At 39.7% G+C, this 16,616-nt stretch overlaps 1 long non-coding RNA gene across 1 annotated transcript; it reads right to left on the reverse strand.

Annotated features, from left to right (window-relative positions):
• Positions 1 to 1,699: 1,699 nt before the first annotated feature.
• Positions 1,700 to 16,546, reverse strand: LOC107196405. Its single transcript, XR_001517791.2, has 3 exons — positions 16,159 to 16,546; positions 9,780 to 9,878; positions 1,700 to 8,142 (listed from the first exon to the last, which is right to left on the reverse strand). It is a non-coding gene; the product is annotated as an uncharacterized LOC107196405 (long non-coding RNA).
• Positions 16,547 to 16,616: the final 70 nt, after the last annotated feature.

Raw genomic sequence — 16,616 nt, forward strand, 5'->3', positions numbered from 1 at the left:
TTGGCTTCCAAGATGACAGTCACATGCCTGGCAAGTTGGTGCTGGTTTTAGACAGGAGACCTCAGTCTCACATCATCTAGGTCTTTTAATAGAACTACTTGAGTGTCTCCATAGAACAGCAGCTGCCTTTCTCTAGAGCAGGTAACCCAAGGAAGATGCTGCATGTGTCTTTTGTGACCAAGCTTTGGAAGTCACACATTGTGATTCTTCTGTACTCTATTGGTCACAGGCCAAAAATGACTGGAGGGAGATTATACAAAAGTATGAATAGAGGAGGTGAGGATCACTGGGGGCCAATATGGAGTTTAGCTACCACAAAGACATGAAACGTGCTTGGAACATAGTGTGTTTTCAAATAATAGCATTTTATTATCACTCATTTTCTGGACCCTCTGCACAAACATTATCCTTGAGAAGCCTTCCAGACCACCATAGTCAGTTATGAAATAGTTTGGCAAAAAAGTAAAAATTGAATCTGTTCAAACTTTTGTTATTCTTCAAGATAATGATTTGATATATGAAGAACTCATACAGCTCAACATCAAAAAAAACAATCTGATTAAAAAATGGGCAGAAGACAGAGATGGCCAAGACATGAAGAGATGCTCAGTATCACTAATCAGCAGTGAAATGCAAATCAAAACCATAATATTACCTCGCACCTGTCAGAATGGTTATTATCAAATAATCAACAAACAACAAGCATTGGTGAGGATGTAAAGAAAAAGGAACCGTCATGCATTGCTGGTGGGACTGCAAATAGGTACAGCCACTATGGAAAACAGTACAGAGGTTTCTCAAAAAATTAAAAATAGAACTACCATATGACCCAGTAATTCCACTTCTGTATTTATTCAAAGAATTCCCAAACATTAATTTGAAAAGATATATGCACCTCTACATTCATTGCAGCGTTATTTTTCAATAGCCAAGATATGGAAGCAAACTAAGTGTCCATTAATTGACAAACGGATAAAGAAGATGTGGTACATATATCCAATGGAATGTTATGCAGCCACTTAAAAAAATGACATCTTGCCATTTACAACAATATGTATGTTGTAATCTTGCCATTTACAACAGTATGGGTCCCCTAGAGGGCATTATGCTAAGTGAAATAAGTCAGAGAAGGACAAGTGTCATATAATTTCACTTATATGTGAAAACTAAAAAAGATAAAACAAAAAACTCATAGATACAGAGAAAAAATATTGAGGTTCACTAGATGGGAGGGGGTTTGGGGACTGGCTGAAAAAGGTAAAAAATATTAAGAAGTACAAATTGCCGGTTATAAAAATAGTCATGGGGATGTAAAGTACAGCATAGGGAATATAATCAGTAATATTGTAATAACTATGTATAATGCCAGGCAGGTACTAGTCAGGGGAGAATCACTTCATAAGGTATATAAACGTCTAATCACTATGTTGTACACCCGAAACTAATATAATGTTGTATGTCAACTCTAATTGAAAAATAAATTTTTTAAAAAGATCATGATATAAATCATTGAGGGGAGGGCAATTGTTATCATTAGGTTCTCTTAGCTGGTCCAGGCCTTCCTACCTTGCCTGTTCCTGCTGTGGAAAAATCCCCAAAGCTCGAAAAATCAGACCGGCGAAAAACCAAGCAGTTCCGAAAAACCAAGCAGTTCAGGGTCAAGAGAAGGAAAAGTCAAAATTTATTACATGCAGTTCACTCAGAGAGAAGGAGAATTCAAAATTTATTACATGCGGTCCCAGACAGCTAGTGCTCTGAAGATCTAGGCAGGTTCTCAGTGGAAACATCTCTTTATATAGGAAAAGCTTTACACAAGCTGATTGGTCAGCTTGAACATAAACTGTTACATACAGCAGGATTTGCCATGCAGATTTCAAGTAATAACAGACAGAAGGGCCAGAGTTGCTATGGGCAACCAATAAACACAGATTGTTACAGGGAGGGAGAGCTGCGGGAGTACACAGTTACATTTATAAGTCCAGCATAGTGCAAGGGAGCTCTTGCATGCAATAAGCAAGCGTAATTACAAAAGCAGAAAGCCAACTAGTTTTTAATGAAATTCCCCGTATTTCTTCATCATTCCCCTCTTTTGATGCCCATTTAAATTCTTTTAGAGCATCGCCTTTCTGATTTCCTTCTTGATTTCCCTGGACTAGAGACTTATAATTGATTACATAAAGGTCTTTACTGCAGTTTTTCTTTTTCCTATGGCCTTAAACATTTGTATATAAAGGATCTTCTGACTCTTGCTGTCTTATATTTTACTCCTGATAAAGACAGCCTGTTCCTTAAACTTATTTAACAGGCATGTTTTTCTCAAATTCTTCTAGGCTGTGATCTGTATTTTCTCCCTTTTTATCTTCTGTATATACCTTTCTGAGGGAGTTTTCCCCACCTTATTTACATGCTTTCCTATACCTAGGTTCCCATTCAGGTGCCACTTGCTGTATCCATCAAGTGGTAAATCCTGTCATGTCCAGTGCAGCTCTGTAAAATATACCCTTACTATCTCTAAGTTAGTGCATCGCCTCCGAAAGTAAAGAACCTTTAAAGAAGGTATCGGAGTCTTATTCGTGCTATACTTGTATGGGCATATGTGTCAGTTCTATTATCTGTTCAGCAAGGTCCCTAACTGCCTGGCCCTAGTCATCTACCTATATATGATAGTTAATGAGACTGACGTTCTTATATACGCCTCCCTCTGCTGCTAACAAATACTCTAGTGCCAATCTGTTCTGGTAGGTGACATTTCTCATCTGAGTCTGTTGATGTGCAAGGAGGGTCAAGGCTTTCCTGCTTTCATCCTAAAACTGCTTGCAATTGGATGCGAATGGGGGTATGGTTCTTTAATACCTATCCTCTGCCTAAGTGGCAGGCCCACAGTATTGGATTATTCGTTCTGGGGGCCACTTATTATCTCCTATCTGGTGGTATTTAACTTGCCTCACCACTTAAATTTCTATCTTGCCTTGTGGCACTATTTCCAGAGCACAAACTTCCTGGCTTAATTTGTTACCTTTCCATCTTTTACTTCTCTGAGCCTGTGATTACATTTGGCCTTTGACGCTTTTTCAGACTACTTCAATTTATTATATTTCCCCTATTTGAATTTCTCTTGTTGCCTATTGTAAGAGTTGTGGGACCAGGTGATTAAGCTGTTCCTCTGTTTTCAGAGTTAAGAGGATAAGGAAGATTTTATCATGCCATTTACATAATTTTCCTTTTTAATTCCTGGGGAGGCAGATATAGGCTATGCTCCTACAAATCTAGTAAAACCTATGTGGGGCTGTTCAGTCTTGGACCCTGCCTAGGTTCTGCCAGACACTAATTAGCTCTGAAAATCTAGCTAATGCATTTCTTACTTTTCTCTTTTACCTTTACCTTTTACATGCATGCTTCATGTAAGTTTTCGACTAACCTTGTGAGTTCTTTCTACCTCTAGCCCAGCAGTATTGTTCTGTATAATATGTCTTAAAATCTACAGATCACCACTATGTGGGACTGTTATTTCTGGCATTACCTAGGTAGGAACCAGTTTTGTAGTTTCCCTAGGCTACCTGCTCCTTACTAGAGCTCTCCCATATACATAGCAGGAAGAGATGTTTAGGGAGTGAGCTATTCCTTTGACTATTCTAAGAAACAAGTTTTTGTTTGGTTGCAACCCTGGGAGCTGGGGCCTGGTTATTTCTTTGAAAAAGGACTTATAAACCTAGTAAACTTGAGTTGTACCCTCTAATAGTAGACCTCTCCTGAGAATACAAATTCGAATATAGAGATCTGGTCCTGTCCCATCGATACCAAGTGTTAACTCTTCCCCAAAACTCCAACGAGGATTATAGAGGTCAGTTATTCTTTACTGAGTTGCACATATGTTTGGTGCAATTTGATAAGGCTACTCCTTTTCCTAGATACTCCCCTTTCTTATTAGTGTTGCCCTTCTCCTAAGTAGCCCATAAAATACATGACCACCAATAGGCACTACTTGTTCCCCAAGAAGTGCATGGGGACATATATACTTCTCTTTTGTCCTGTAGCTTTATTCCCAGATGAGGGATCCACATGATCTCCCTTCCTGTCCTTGGCTCTGGCTTATAGTAGCACAAGCATCAAATCTTAGGGTTATCTAAATCTGTTTACAAAACGAGGTGCTAGTAGATTTCAATAATATTATTGAAATCTATTTTAATATACTCATTCCTTTCCTATATCCCCCTCTTACACTCTCAAAACTTTATGAATGTGCCTTACAATCTGAAGTTTGGCCAACACTTCAAAAGATTGACTGTAAATTTTTATTTCTATTTACAGACTATTCAATACCTTATTCCTGTATCTCCTTAATTGTTTCTTCCTTATATTTGCCCTTTTCCTTTCCTACTTGGCAAGGTTTGGCTTTGTGTCTAAGGATCCTTTCGTGGTCTATGTCCAGCTTTAGTCTAGTAATAACTACCTTGCTGGGGTGAATGCTCACATGAACAGTTATGTTATTAGCCTTCTCCTGCTGCACTCGTTCAATGTAGATGACATATTTCTTCCTATAAACTCTGACCACCTTGCTAATTTGCTGCCCTGAACTTCATCACCTTTTCCAATGGGCAGGGATCGAACATTGTACTTCTATCTCAGCTCTTTGGAAAAAGGAAAAGACATCATTGAGCTGCACTGTGATTTAATTAAAACTCTAGAAGTTACATATTTTATCAAGTAGATGAATCAAGAATTGCCCTTACATTTTACCCTATTCTGGGGTAATATGGTCTTGCCTGTCTATCCTCCCGTGTTCCCTCAAGGCTTCCTTTATTTCAGAACTGTTTTAGTGAAGGAGGTTCATCTGAGTTGTAACATACATAGGGGCTGATTACCTATTGAGTCTAGTTATAGGTACAGGTCCCTTTTTGAGGTCTCTGACATTTATAGTAGCTATAGAAAATTCTGACCCCCTCCTCTAGTGACATGGATATACAACTTACAGTTTTTGCTCTAATTTCTCTCCTTCCCCAGTGTCTAATTATAAGAAGTCCTACGATGAAATTCCTCAGGCTTCTGCCGTGCGTAGACCAGCCAGCTTCCGGCTTGTGGCTGGAGCAGGGCATGTTGTCTTTACAGAGCCATTGAAATCCGTCTGCACTGTCTACAAAGGGTGTTTTCTGCAGGAGTCAACTGGGATGAATATCTGGACAGTTCAAATGGCTGATCCTTATGCTTAACCACACTGACAAACCAGGCAAGACTGAGAGAATCTAATTGAATTAGTAGTATTTTAGTTGATTTTACAGACAAATGTACTTGAACTGGATACAGCAGTATATAATTCAATGACGACTACCTTATAAAATGTCATATTAGGCTAAACCCTTTATAAAATTCGACAATCTTATATTCTAATAACATCTTCTATGTTGGACCAATGAACACTTTGGCTAAACCAAATTATAAAACACATTTTAGCAGATATTTCACACAGTATTTTCAATCCTGACCCAAGGTTGCTTTAATTTAGGGTAATACACTGTATTAAAATTTATAGTACTCCTTCTTGGTTCCAATCTTTTACAGAATAGGATTACTTGTATAGCTTGGTCGGAACAGCTTCTCTTTCCAATCTTTAATCTATACTTTTTCTTCTGGCTGACAGGGGTGTACCTAATTCCTCAAGAGGGTAGAGGCTCTTCCTAAAGTTTCTCTAGTGATGTGGCAGGGGATTATTCCTAAGACCTGAAGATGGTGGGGCATTTTCAAGGTTTACTATTAATCTAGGACGTTCTTTCTCCTAACTTCCTTACCATTGGAGGTTTTTGCGGGCCCCTTCAAATATAGAATGACCTTGGTATCTTTACAGGTAGACCTAGAAACCTCCTTTTCACTAATTTTCCTGCCTAATTATTTTCTATAAGCCATGAACCCCTTGTTATTACTCATATGGATGTTGAGGGACTGGAGGTCTCTTCTTCTGTATCTGCTGCCTGCTGAGAATGGCTGTAGTTCCTGCCTACTGGGGTTTCATGGAGCTCTTTTCCTTTTTCTACCCTTAATTAGGGCAGGGTCTCAGGTCTCCTGATAAAACTAGCTATGGTGGTTCCGTGGGTCCGGTACATGCATTTAACTTTCCCTAAACTTTGCAGCCTTTTAGCCATGTGGAGCTTCTTTTCCCTTAGCCATTTATAACTCCCCCATTTGGTGAAAGGCCCTAAGTATGTGCAAGGTAACAAAGGCATACCTTGAGCTTTGTTGACGTTGGCCCGTCTCCCTTCAGCCTGTTGTAATACCTGGATGAGGGCCCATAGTTCAGTCCATTGTGGTGACCAGCTCTGTAGCAGAACCTTAACTCTGATTACCTCACCAGCAGCTGTTATTGCGTAGCCGGCTTCCTGCTGTCCTGTATGAATGAAGCTGCTCCCATGGAATATCTACTGTAAAAGTCAATGATTGGCCCCCTACTTCTATTGTAACTATAAGTTAATTGCTGAGGGTCTAGGAACAGGGAGCCCAATCATTCCTAGACTGACTGTTCTTCGGCCTGGTCGATGAGCTTTTTGGATGACTGGCTAAGGCTGGTACTTTCCTTTACAAGCTTGGTTGAATTTTTCTTGTCTCTCATGGTGAGGGCACTCATTCTTCCAATGTCCAGTCTCCTTACAGTAGGCACATTGGTCACGGCGAGGTGGAGGTCTCCTTCTGGTCTCTCTTTTTCGGAGGGGAGCAATAGTCTATTGTTCTGGACCTGAGTTTCCTGTTGCAGCTATTAACAAGAACACATTTATCCCTTTGGCTTTCTGGTCGCTGTTCTCAAATACTTTGTTTGTGACCTTCGGTAGCTGGGTGTTGATCTCAGCAAAGCACTCTAATTATCAAAGTTTGCGGCGGATGTCGGTGGAGGATTGGGCCACAAATGCTGCGTTAACCATATACTGGTTTTCTCGTGCTTCAGGGTCAAAAGGGGTATATACCCAATATGCCTTGCATAATCTCTCATAGAACTTATGGGCGACTCCTCTGGTCTCTGGTGTACCTACGCCATTCTTGACATGTCTGTTGGCTTCCCAGCTCTAGCCTTTGCCTTTAATTTGGACTTTTCATGTATTCTATGTGATGGGGGTTTTATAAGCTCTCTAACAAAAGGCTTTTCTATTATCACTAGGAACTCATCCTTCTGAAAGGGCAGGTCTTCACCATCATTCCCAGGAAAATAACAGAGAGTTTGTACATATTCTGATATGCTTAGATACTTAGCTGCAGGCTCCATCAGGGTGGTGGTGTTCAGGTAGTGAGTTTTATAAAACTCTAGCAGGGCTGGCAAGCTATCGAACTCCAGGTCCCTGATCTTAAATAAGTGTTTGGATAGCGAGTTGATAAGGTGTGGGAAACTCATGTATTTTCAGATATGGACAGCACATAGTCCCTAGAGAAGGCAGAGGAATCATGGACTAGGAACATGCTGTGGAGCTGGCCCTGGAGCCAGGCCTGCACCTCCTCGCAAGACACTTGCCCATATACCAGGCGGAGTGATTTGAGGAGTCGAACTTAAACGAGATGGAGGGCATAGTGTCAGTCTGGGGCTCTGGGACGATAAGGGGTGGCAAAGGTGATGATGGTGGAAGCCTGTCCGGCAATTGATAGTAAAGTGGCCTCGTGGGGGTTGACAGAGCTACTGAGGTGTACGACTGTTGGAAGTTAGTTTCCTCTTTGAGGTCCCCTTGTTGGATTAATTTTGCTGACACCTTGTCCTTATGCCTAACCAATCGGGCCACAAATTCCTTATTCTGTCCCTGCCTATTTGCATTGAACCGAACCCAAGGGAGCACCAGCAGCTGTCTGCAACGACGTCTCTATGTATGGAACTTGGTCTAGATATCCTGGGGTCCCTGTCACTACTCAATATACTGCTCTCACTGTGGGGAGGTCTAGGGTCCTTTCCAGGGGCTAACCTACGCCTAAAGCGGGCCATTCGAGCTCACAAAGAATACGAAGGCTTCCTGAGGCCAGCGTGACCCTGTACCCCTCTTAGAAACCTTCTTTAAAGTTTTCCAACATACAGTCTAAGACAGTTGACTTAGAGGAATTTTTCTCCATATTTGCAAGAAACTTCCTTTGAAAATTAGGCACAGAGGCTGATGTCAGTATACCCTCTGAAGTTCCAGAAACCTGGTTAAAGCAACACAAAACACCAAAATTAATTTGTCAACATACAGAATTCTAGTTTTCTATTCAGAAAACCTTTTCATAGCAGACCAATAATCTTAGCACAATTCCAATTTTACATCGGCTTACTTTCGACACTTAAATTTCCAACCTTATTTAGCTTAATTACGTAAAATTTCTCAAGATTTCTTCCAATAGCCTTCTTTTACACTTTTCCTCAGAAAATCTCTCTCAAAGTTTCCCTTCACAAACCTTCCACTACTTCCACGAACCTTCTTTTACATATTTTTTACTCCTTCAGTTTGCCTCTTTTCACTCCTTCAGCAACCACCTCTGAGACAAATATTTTTCTTTTACCTTCAATCTAAGTTTCCATTCTTTATACCTTTTGTTACTAAAAACACTTTCCTTTCTGCTTACTCAAGCCTTCTTCGACATGCCTCATTCCTTCATAAAGATCTGAGGTACCTCCCGCGCCTCCCATGACAGACAACTATCATGCCACAAGAAGGATGGGAAGGATCAGGAAATTGGACGGGACGCCACTCACTTGAATTTAAGGCATCTGTTAGCATTGGTGGGTCGGTGTAAACCCATGACCCACCTGGTGTAGACTCCTCATGGAAATCCAATGGGGCCACCGTAAGCCATATGAGGATCACCACGGAACCGTAGATCAGAGCTCAGCTCTTGCTTCTTAGTAAGCTACGTCTTAGTCAGTCAACACTCACTCTCTTTCGCACACCTCCCACCATTCCTTAATGTGTGTGCTAGTGAGCAAGGAGCCGCTTCTCCTTAATTCATGGAGGGTGACTGGTTGCCCTCTGGAGGGTAATAGAACTCCTTTTACTTAGTGTTGACCCACTTATTCCACCCTGCAATGGTGACGCAAAGACAAACAAGGGTGGGGAGCCCCTCCAAAGAGGAGACCGTTCAGGTACTCATCTGGCTGTGTCCCCTCTCGGGGAGCTTAGGTGATGCTTAGCTATAGCTTTGTGACTCACGATCAGACACTAGTCTGATGCTGCCATAGGCCATGTGCCATTCACCACGGACCCGCAGAATGAGCCCAAATGAACCCCATGGCTTTTAGGGGACCTTAAGGGTGCCCAGCCGTGGGGCTACAAACTCGTACCTTACCAGCAGGTCGGTCAAGACACTCATTCACTCACAATCACACATCGGGCTAAAGCAGCGCTCCTCCCCCACCAGAATAACGCAGGTTTTACTCTTGGCTAGTGAGTCTGTGCCTTAACCTAACACCTCCCCCAATGGGGAGACTCCTAGACTCTGTCCCCGTAGAGACTCCTGATGAACCTATTATCCCTCAGGTTTCCTGAAAATAAGGAGGTGTTCCTACTCTTCCCTCTGACAGAGGGGCTGGTTTGGGGGCTGTCCCGGGACCTCAGATTGACTTAGTGCTCTGACCTTACTTTACTTTCCTTACTTTTTGGTTCCTAATTCCCAATTATCTTACTCCTTAATTTACTTTTTGTTTTACCTCCAATCTGGTGCCTATAATCATGTCAAAATCAATAATAATGAGCTCAAAAACATAAAGATATTAAAACCTGGTTCTTTAAAAATAAAATAGATTATCAACTAAATATAAAATAATTAATTATACACTTTGGTTGTACCTTTTCTGATATTCTTGAAGTTGCTTCTGGTGAATTTAGTCCTTCTCTGCCATAAGTCCAGTTGGTGGCTCAGCCATGCCAGGGAGTCGGGGCACCAATCTGAAAGAGAATGTGAAATATCCAGGTGACACATCTCCTCAGTCGTCTTGGTTCTCATTCGCTTCAGCCAGGCCGTGCCACCAGTCCGGCAGCTCAAGGGACCGGCGTGGTTGGAATCTTGCTGGGGCCTCCAAAAATGTTGTGGAAAAATCCCCAAAGCTCCAAAAATCAGATCAGCAAAAAACCAAGCAGTTCACTCAGAGAGAAGGAGAATTCAAAATTTATTACATGCGGTCCCAGACAGCTAGTGCTCTGAAGATCTGGGCAGGTTCTCAGTGGAAACATCTCTTTATATAGGAAAAGCTTTACATAAGCTGATTGGTCAGGTTGAACATAAACTGCTACATACAGCAGGAGTTGCTATGCTGATTTCAAGTAGTAACAGACAGAAGGGTGGAGTTGCTATGGGCAACCAGTAAACACAGATTGTTACAGGGAGGGAGAGCTGCTGGAGTACAAACAGTTACATTTATAAGTCGAGCAAAGTGCAAGGGAGCTCTTGCAGGAGCTCTTGCATGCAATAAGCCTATCTGCAGAAAGCAAGCATATTTGCAAAAGCAGAAAGCTGATTAGTTTTTAATGAAATTCCCCAAATTTCCTCATCATTCCCACACCCCTAAACACCATAGCCAGCCACATTCACCTCTTAAATAATTGGAAAAAATTAGACTTCATGAAAATTAAAGCATTCTGCTCCATAAAAGACACCCTTAACAAAATGAAAATGCACCCCCCCGCCCCGACCGGGAGTAAACATTCCCAATGCATATATCCAGGAAACAACTCATACCCAAAATACGTAAAGAATTCACTTAACTCAGTAATAAAATACAAATGAACCAAGATTTTAAAATGGGCAAAATATTTCAAAGGCACTTCACAACAGAAGATATTCAGATGGTAAATAAGAACATGAAACATACCCAACATAATCGGTAGGGAAATGGGAATTAAAAACAATGGGAAACCACTATGTACCCAGGAGAAAGGTTAAAGACTGACACTACCAAGTGTTGATGAGGATATGGAGCAACTGGCATTCTCATATACCGCAGGCAGGTGTATAAAAAGGCACAGCCACTTTGGTAAACTGTTTGATGTTTTCTTATAATGATAAAAATACATGTACTATATAACCAGGAAATTCCACTCTAAGTATTTACCCAAGAGAAATTAAAACATATGGCCACTCAAAGACTTATACATGAATGTTTATAGGAGTTTATACATAATAGCCCCCAAATGGAAACAACTCAAATGTCCATCAACTAGTAAATGGATAAACAAATTATGTCCAAACTGTGCAAAACTACTCATCAATAAAAGGAATAACCTACTGATATGTATAGGAAGGTAAATACATCTCAAATTCATTATGCTAATTCCATTTTTATAAATTTCAAGAGCAGACAGGACTAATCTATGGCCATCAGAATCAAATCAGTGGTTGTCTGCGACCAGGGGTGGAGATTTGACTGCAAAGTGGCCTCAGGGAACTTTCTGTGGTCATAGAAATGTTCAGTATCCTGATTAGGGGGCAATGATTCTATAACGTATACACCTGTCAAAACTCATTAAACTGTACATTTTATTATCTATTTTATTGTAAGGAAATTATACTTCCAAAAAAAAAAAAAGATTGGGGAAAAGCTTTTAAAGACCCTTGTTAAGTGGATAACACATAGTATCTCAGATCACCCAAGAGTAAGGTTGCCAGAATTAGCAATAAAAAATAGGGAGCCTAGTTAAATTTGAATTACATCTAATTGTTTATGCATATATACATAGATAGGAAAGAAAAGCACTGTGTGGGATATATACTAAAAATATTTGTTATTTAGAGGAAATAAATTTTAAGGGTCTAAATTACATTCTTCTTCATTTGATTATATCTTCCTGACCATTTGGTTTTCCTTAATAGTTCCTTATTTTATGGAATTTGCTTATAAAGTTCCTTGCACATACAATCTATTTTCATTTACTTTGTATCATAGTTTCTACAGTGGTCACATCTCACTTATTTAGTTATTTGTCAACAGGATTTTCATTAATGAGAAAACATGCTCAGCGTTAGTGTTATGAGCCAGTATACTGAACATGCACTAGAATAAAGTTAACAGCCCTGAAAATTGCTCTTCGAATTTAGTTAATTGAAGCAAATACCATATTTCATGGCATGACTGGCTTTTCCATTTTCCAGTATTATGCTGCATCTCTTGGTTAATAACTTTTAAAAATATTGTCCATTGACAAAAAAGAACATTGCTATCGATTTTTATTCCTTTCTTTTTCAACACTACACATAATGATTCCACCTGTCTCCATGCTGGAAGAGTAGTTAGTAATAACCTTATAAAAGAATCAAAATTCTTCATGAGATGAAATAAAAAAATGTAGTCATGACAAGTGCTGTAATAATCACTCACTTCATGTCAGAATTTTTTTCCTGTCCCTATTTAGAATAGCTTTAATACTTAAAGGATAAATTTTTCTTCATCAATCATTTCTTTGATGCATTCAACAGTTCCCTTAAGCAATGAAGTGTTTCAATAACAGTTTTCTCTCCTTTCAATTGGCATAATCCTATTCTAAAGAGATGATTGTAAATTGTGAACAAGAAATAAATAGGTTCCCCTTAATGGATTATTTTAAAAGTCAGTAAGAATTTTGGGGGCCTTTTCCTTAGAATTCAAGTATGATTTCAGTGCTTCAAATAAACTGAGGATTCTCTAGACTCCATTTGTTAAAGAGAGCTAATTGGTTTTTGAATGCAAGAGAAATGAACAATACTGAATGCCAACAAAATCACAAAAATCCCTTAATTGTTCAGTTTGAACAGTATAAATGCTGGTGGCATAAGAGAACAATTTCATGACAATTACTTCTCATAGTCAATAGGAAGGACATCAGATGCTGTTTGAGCAGCATTAATCAGAATACAAGCAGGACAGCCAATTGCTTCCATACAATTATTTATGCTTTACTTCAACTTTGAATAAACAATATCTGCACCTTTATGCAAACTTCTACCAACATTTATATTTGTATTATCTACACCACAAGCAGTACAATTTTCCTCATTAACTCATAACTCATTGAGAAAGTCTCTGCAAAAAAATTTGCTCGTTTCTGAAGTCTCATCTAGAAGGGATTTTATTCAAAATAGCATTACAAGTGAGCCTTTTCACAAGAAAAGTATTACACAAGCAAAAGGAACATTTTTCTGCATTGTAATTACTTGCATCCGTGATGATTCCATAAAAAGATGAGCCATTTAGAGCTTTGATAATCACTGCAACAGTAAATGGAGTTATTACATTTTAAATTATTGCAGTAATTTTGTCCTGGCATTTGGAATTTTGCTGGCAACTTTGGAATTAGAAAATATTTCTGGTAGCAGTACATTCAAAGAGTTATTTGAGCTGAAAGACTGATGACAATGCACAGTATGGGAGGCCATTATAATTTCTGCTGTGATTTTTTTTTATTTTCTTCATTTAAATTTCTCTTAATCAAAATTTTGTTATTTTATTGCTTTCTTGATACAAGTTGAAGAAATCACACATCTTTTATGCTTAGCTGTTAGTATATCCTGGATCATATCTGACTGTCCACCATTTTCAATATTGAATGAACACTTGCATACTGCACAAAGTGCTTCAAAAGAATTTTTCCTCATTTAATAAATGTTTACTGTTCAGAAAAATTTTCATGAAATTCACACTTGCATTTTGGCATTTTGGGGTTCAAATATATACAAGTCAAAAGGAGATAATACAATTTATTTTCAACAAGGGTGCCAAGGCAATTCAAAGAGAAAAGAATAGTCTGTTCAAGAAATGATGCTGAGACAACTGGATAGCCACATGCGAAAGAATGAAGTGGGACCCTTACCTCACACCAAATGCAAAAATTAACTCAAAATGAATCAAATACCTTACCTAAATATAAGAGCCAAAACTATTAAGCTCTTAGAAGAAAATGTAAAATGTAGTTGTAAATTCTCATGAACTTGTATTAGGCAATAGTTTCTTAAATATAACACTTAAAGTACAAACAACTAAAGAAAAAAATAGGTAGATGGAATATCATTGAAATTAAAAAATTTGCTTCAAAGGACACAAGAATCAGGAATATGAAAAGACAATCCACAGAATGGAGGAAAATTTTTGCAAATCATATATCTGATAAGGGACTTGTATCTATAATATGTAAAGAACACAACTTAATAATAAAAAGACAAGTAACCCAATAAAAATAAGCAAAAGATCTAAATAGACATTTCTCCAAACGACATACAAATAGCTAACAAGTACATGAAAATATCAACATCATTAGCTATCAGGGAAATACAAACCAAAACCATAGTGATGTTGGCAAGAACGTGTCAAATTATGCCAGTTGTACACCTGAAATTTACATAGTGTTATAAACCAATGTTGCTACAATAAACAATGAAATGTAAATAACATAAAAACATAACAAAATAAACATAAATAACAAAATAAACATAAATAACAAAAAATACAGTAAATAACAAACAAAACCATAAAAAATACAATGAGATACCACTCACACCCATTGGGATGGATATGATAAAAAAGATGGATAATCAGTATTGGCAAGGATGTGGAGAAACTAGAACTTGTATATGTTGCTAGGGGGAATTTAAATTGTGCAGCCATTTTAGAAAACAGTTTGGAGGTTCTTCAATAGGTTAAATACAGAAGATCTAGTAATGCCACTCCTAGGTTACATACCTAAGAGAATTGAAAACATGTCCCCACAAAAACTTATACATGAATGTTCATGGCAGCCTTATAGTAAAAAAGTGGAAAGAACCCAAATGTTCATCAACTGATAAATAAGAAAAATGTGCTATATCCACATATCCAATGGAGTATTATACAACCATAAAATTTTTGGTACATGCTACAACACTGATGAGATTTGCAAACATGCTAAATAAGTCAGTTACAAAGGACCACACATTGTATGATTCTGTCTATGTGAAATGTTCAGAATAGGCAAATTCATGGAGAGGGAAAGATTTGTAGTTGCCCAAGGCTGTGATGGTTGTGGAGAAATGGAGGAATGCCTGCTAAAAGGCTCAGGGTTTCTTGTAGTGATGATGAAAATGGTCTAAAACTGGTTGTGGTGGTGATAGTACCACTTTGTGAATATATCCATAGAACTGTAAAAAAAAAAAAATGGTAATAACAACCATCACGAGAATTAAAAAGGTTGCATTTGATAAATCTCATGGCTGCGACATTGCGTTTGTCACAAGTCCAAACTCATAACTAACGGTAAATGAGAACTGAATTTTATGAGTTGCAAACTTCGAACTTGCGCGGGGTGGAGTCGGGGATGTATTGAACTCAGACTCTGGGGCGGAAAAAAAAATGAATTTCTCCTCTGTCTGTAAAGGAGAGCTGTACTTTTAAGGCACGATCTCCCTAAACAAAGCCAGAACTGATCTTAAATGTTTTGAGAAGCTTAGCGTTCAGGGATTGGCAGTTTCCGAAGCTCGAGCGTCCAGCAATTGACAGACTCCCAGCTCTGTTAGAGGTCACTGTTGTAAGGTATCTGAAGACCCGCTTACTTTAAGAAGCCTGGTCCCTGGTGTGAGGCACTTGCTGATTGGCTGTTGTCTAAAGCGAGCAACTGGAGTGAGCCTGTCGCTGATTGGCTAATTTTCAGAGCCTGTGTACTGATGTGAACTTATCTCCAAATAATGGAGGTTGTTCGCGACTTTGAATTTGAGCCACAAGTATTTTCCTTTCTTAAATATGAGAAATAAGTACTTTTACTTTCTAGTCCTTTCTTTTGGTCTTCCTTCAGCTAAACCTGCTGGACAAATCGTAGGGATTGTCCAGATCTTTTATTCGTGTAAGTAGGTTTTCAGCTAGTGTTGCCGTTTAAGGGATTTAAAAGCCAATTACCTTGCCGGAAAAAATAGCTCTAACATTTCTGTAATTAATTGCAAAAAATAGTAATACAGTACATTTAAGGCATCCTGATAAAGTCAATACAAGACGCAGGAGGAAATCATTAATATATCCTGTATATACAGGACGCCTGACAATCTATCTACGAAGTAGTATCCTGGTTTACACAAGAAAAGACCGAGGCTCGGTGTGATTTAGTTTCTTGTATATGGCCCTGCAGTCGAAAATGGGTCGAGCCAAGAAAGGAACGGAAAAGGGTAGGGTTTCTCTGGGACACTATGAACCCGTAAGATCCATGCCCTACACACGGCTGGGCTCGCACTGCTAACCTGAAGTTGGCTAGAAATTGGCTGGATGTTTGAAGAGAGGGTCGCAGCGGGTGAGGACAGTAGCGAGATACCCTCTTGGGAGACCGCGGGAAGCAAGCAGAGAAGTAGGGAGGTGCTCAGGTCCCGGCGCTGACCCGGGACCGCAGCAGAAGCTTTCGCTGGAGGCCAAAGCCGGCTCGACGGGGCGGGGCCTCAAGGCGGGGCAGATGAAGGCCCCGCCCCCGGGCGCGCTCGTGTGCGTGGCTGGGGGCGTCGCAGAAAGTCCCACTCGATGATGCCGGGCCTGGGGACAGGACAGAGCGGTGGCGTAGTAGCTGTCGCCCTGGGGACCAGCGCTCCCAGCGTGTGGCTCCACCGCCTCGCAGTTTAAGGAGGGCGCGGCCCTGCGGCTGTGAGCCCAACGCCCCCAGCCCAGCTAATCGCGACGCCCCCATCCAAGCTCCTCGCACGCGTCCGAC

Source organism: Pteropus alecto, unplaced genomic scaffold (genome assembly GCF_000325575.1).
Source record: "Pteropus alecto unplaced genomic scaffold, ASM32557v1 scaffold45, whole genome shotgun sequence".
Lineage (NCBI taxonomy): Eukaryota > Metazoa > Chordata > Mammalia > Chiroptera > Pteropodidae > Pteropus > Pteropus alecto.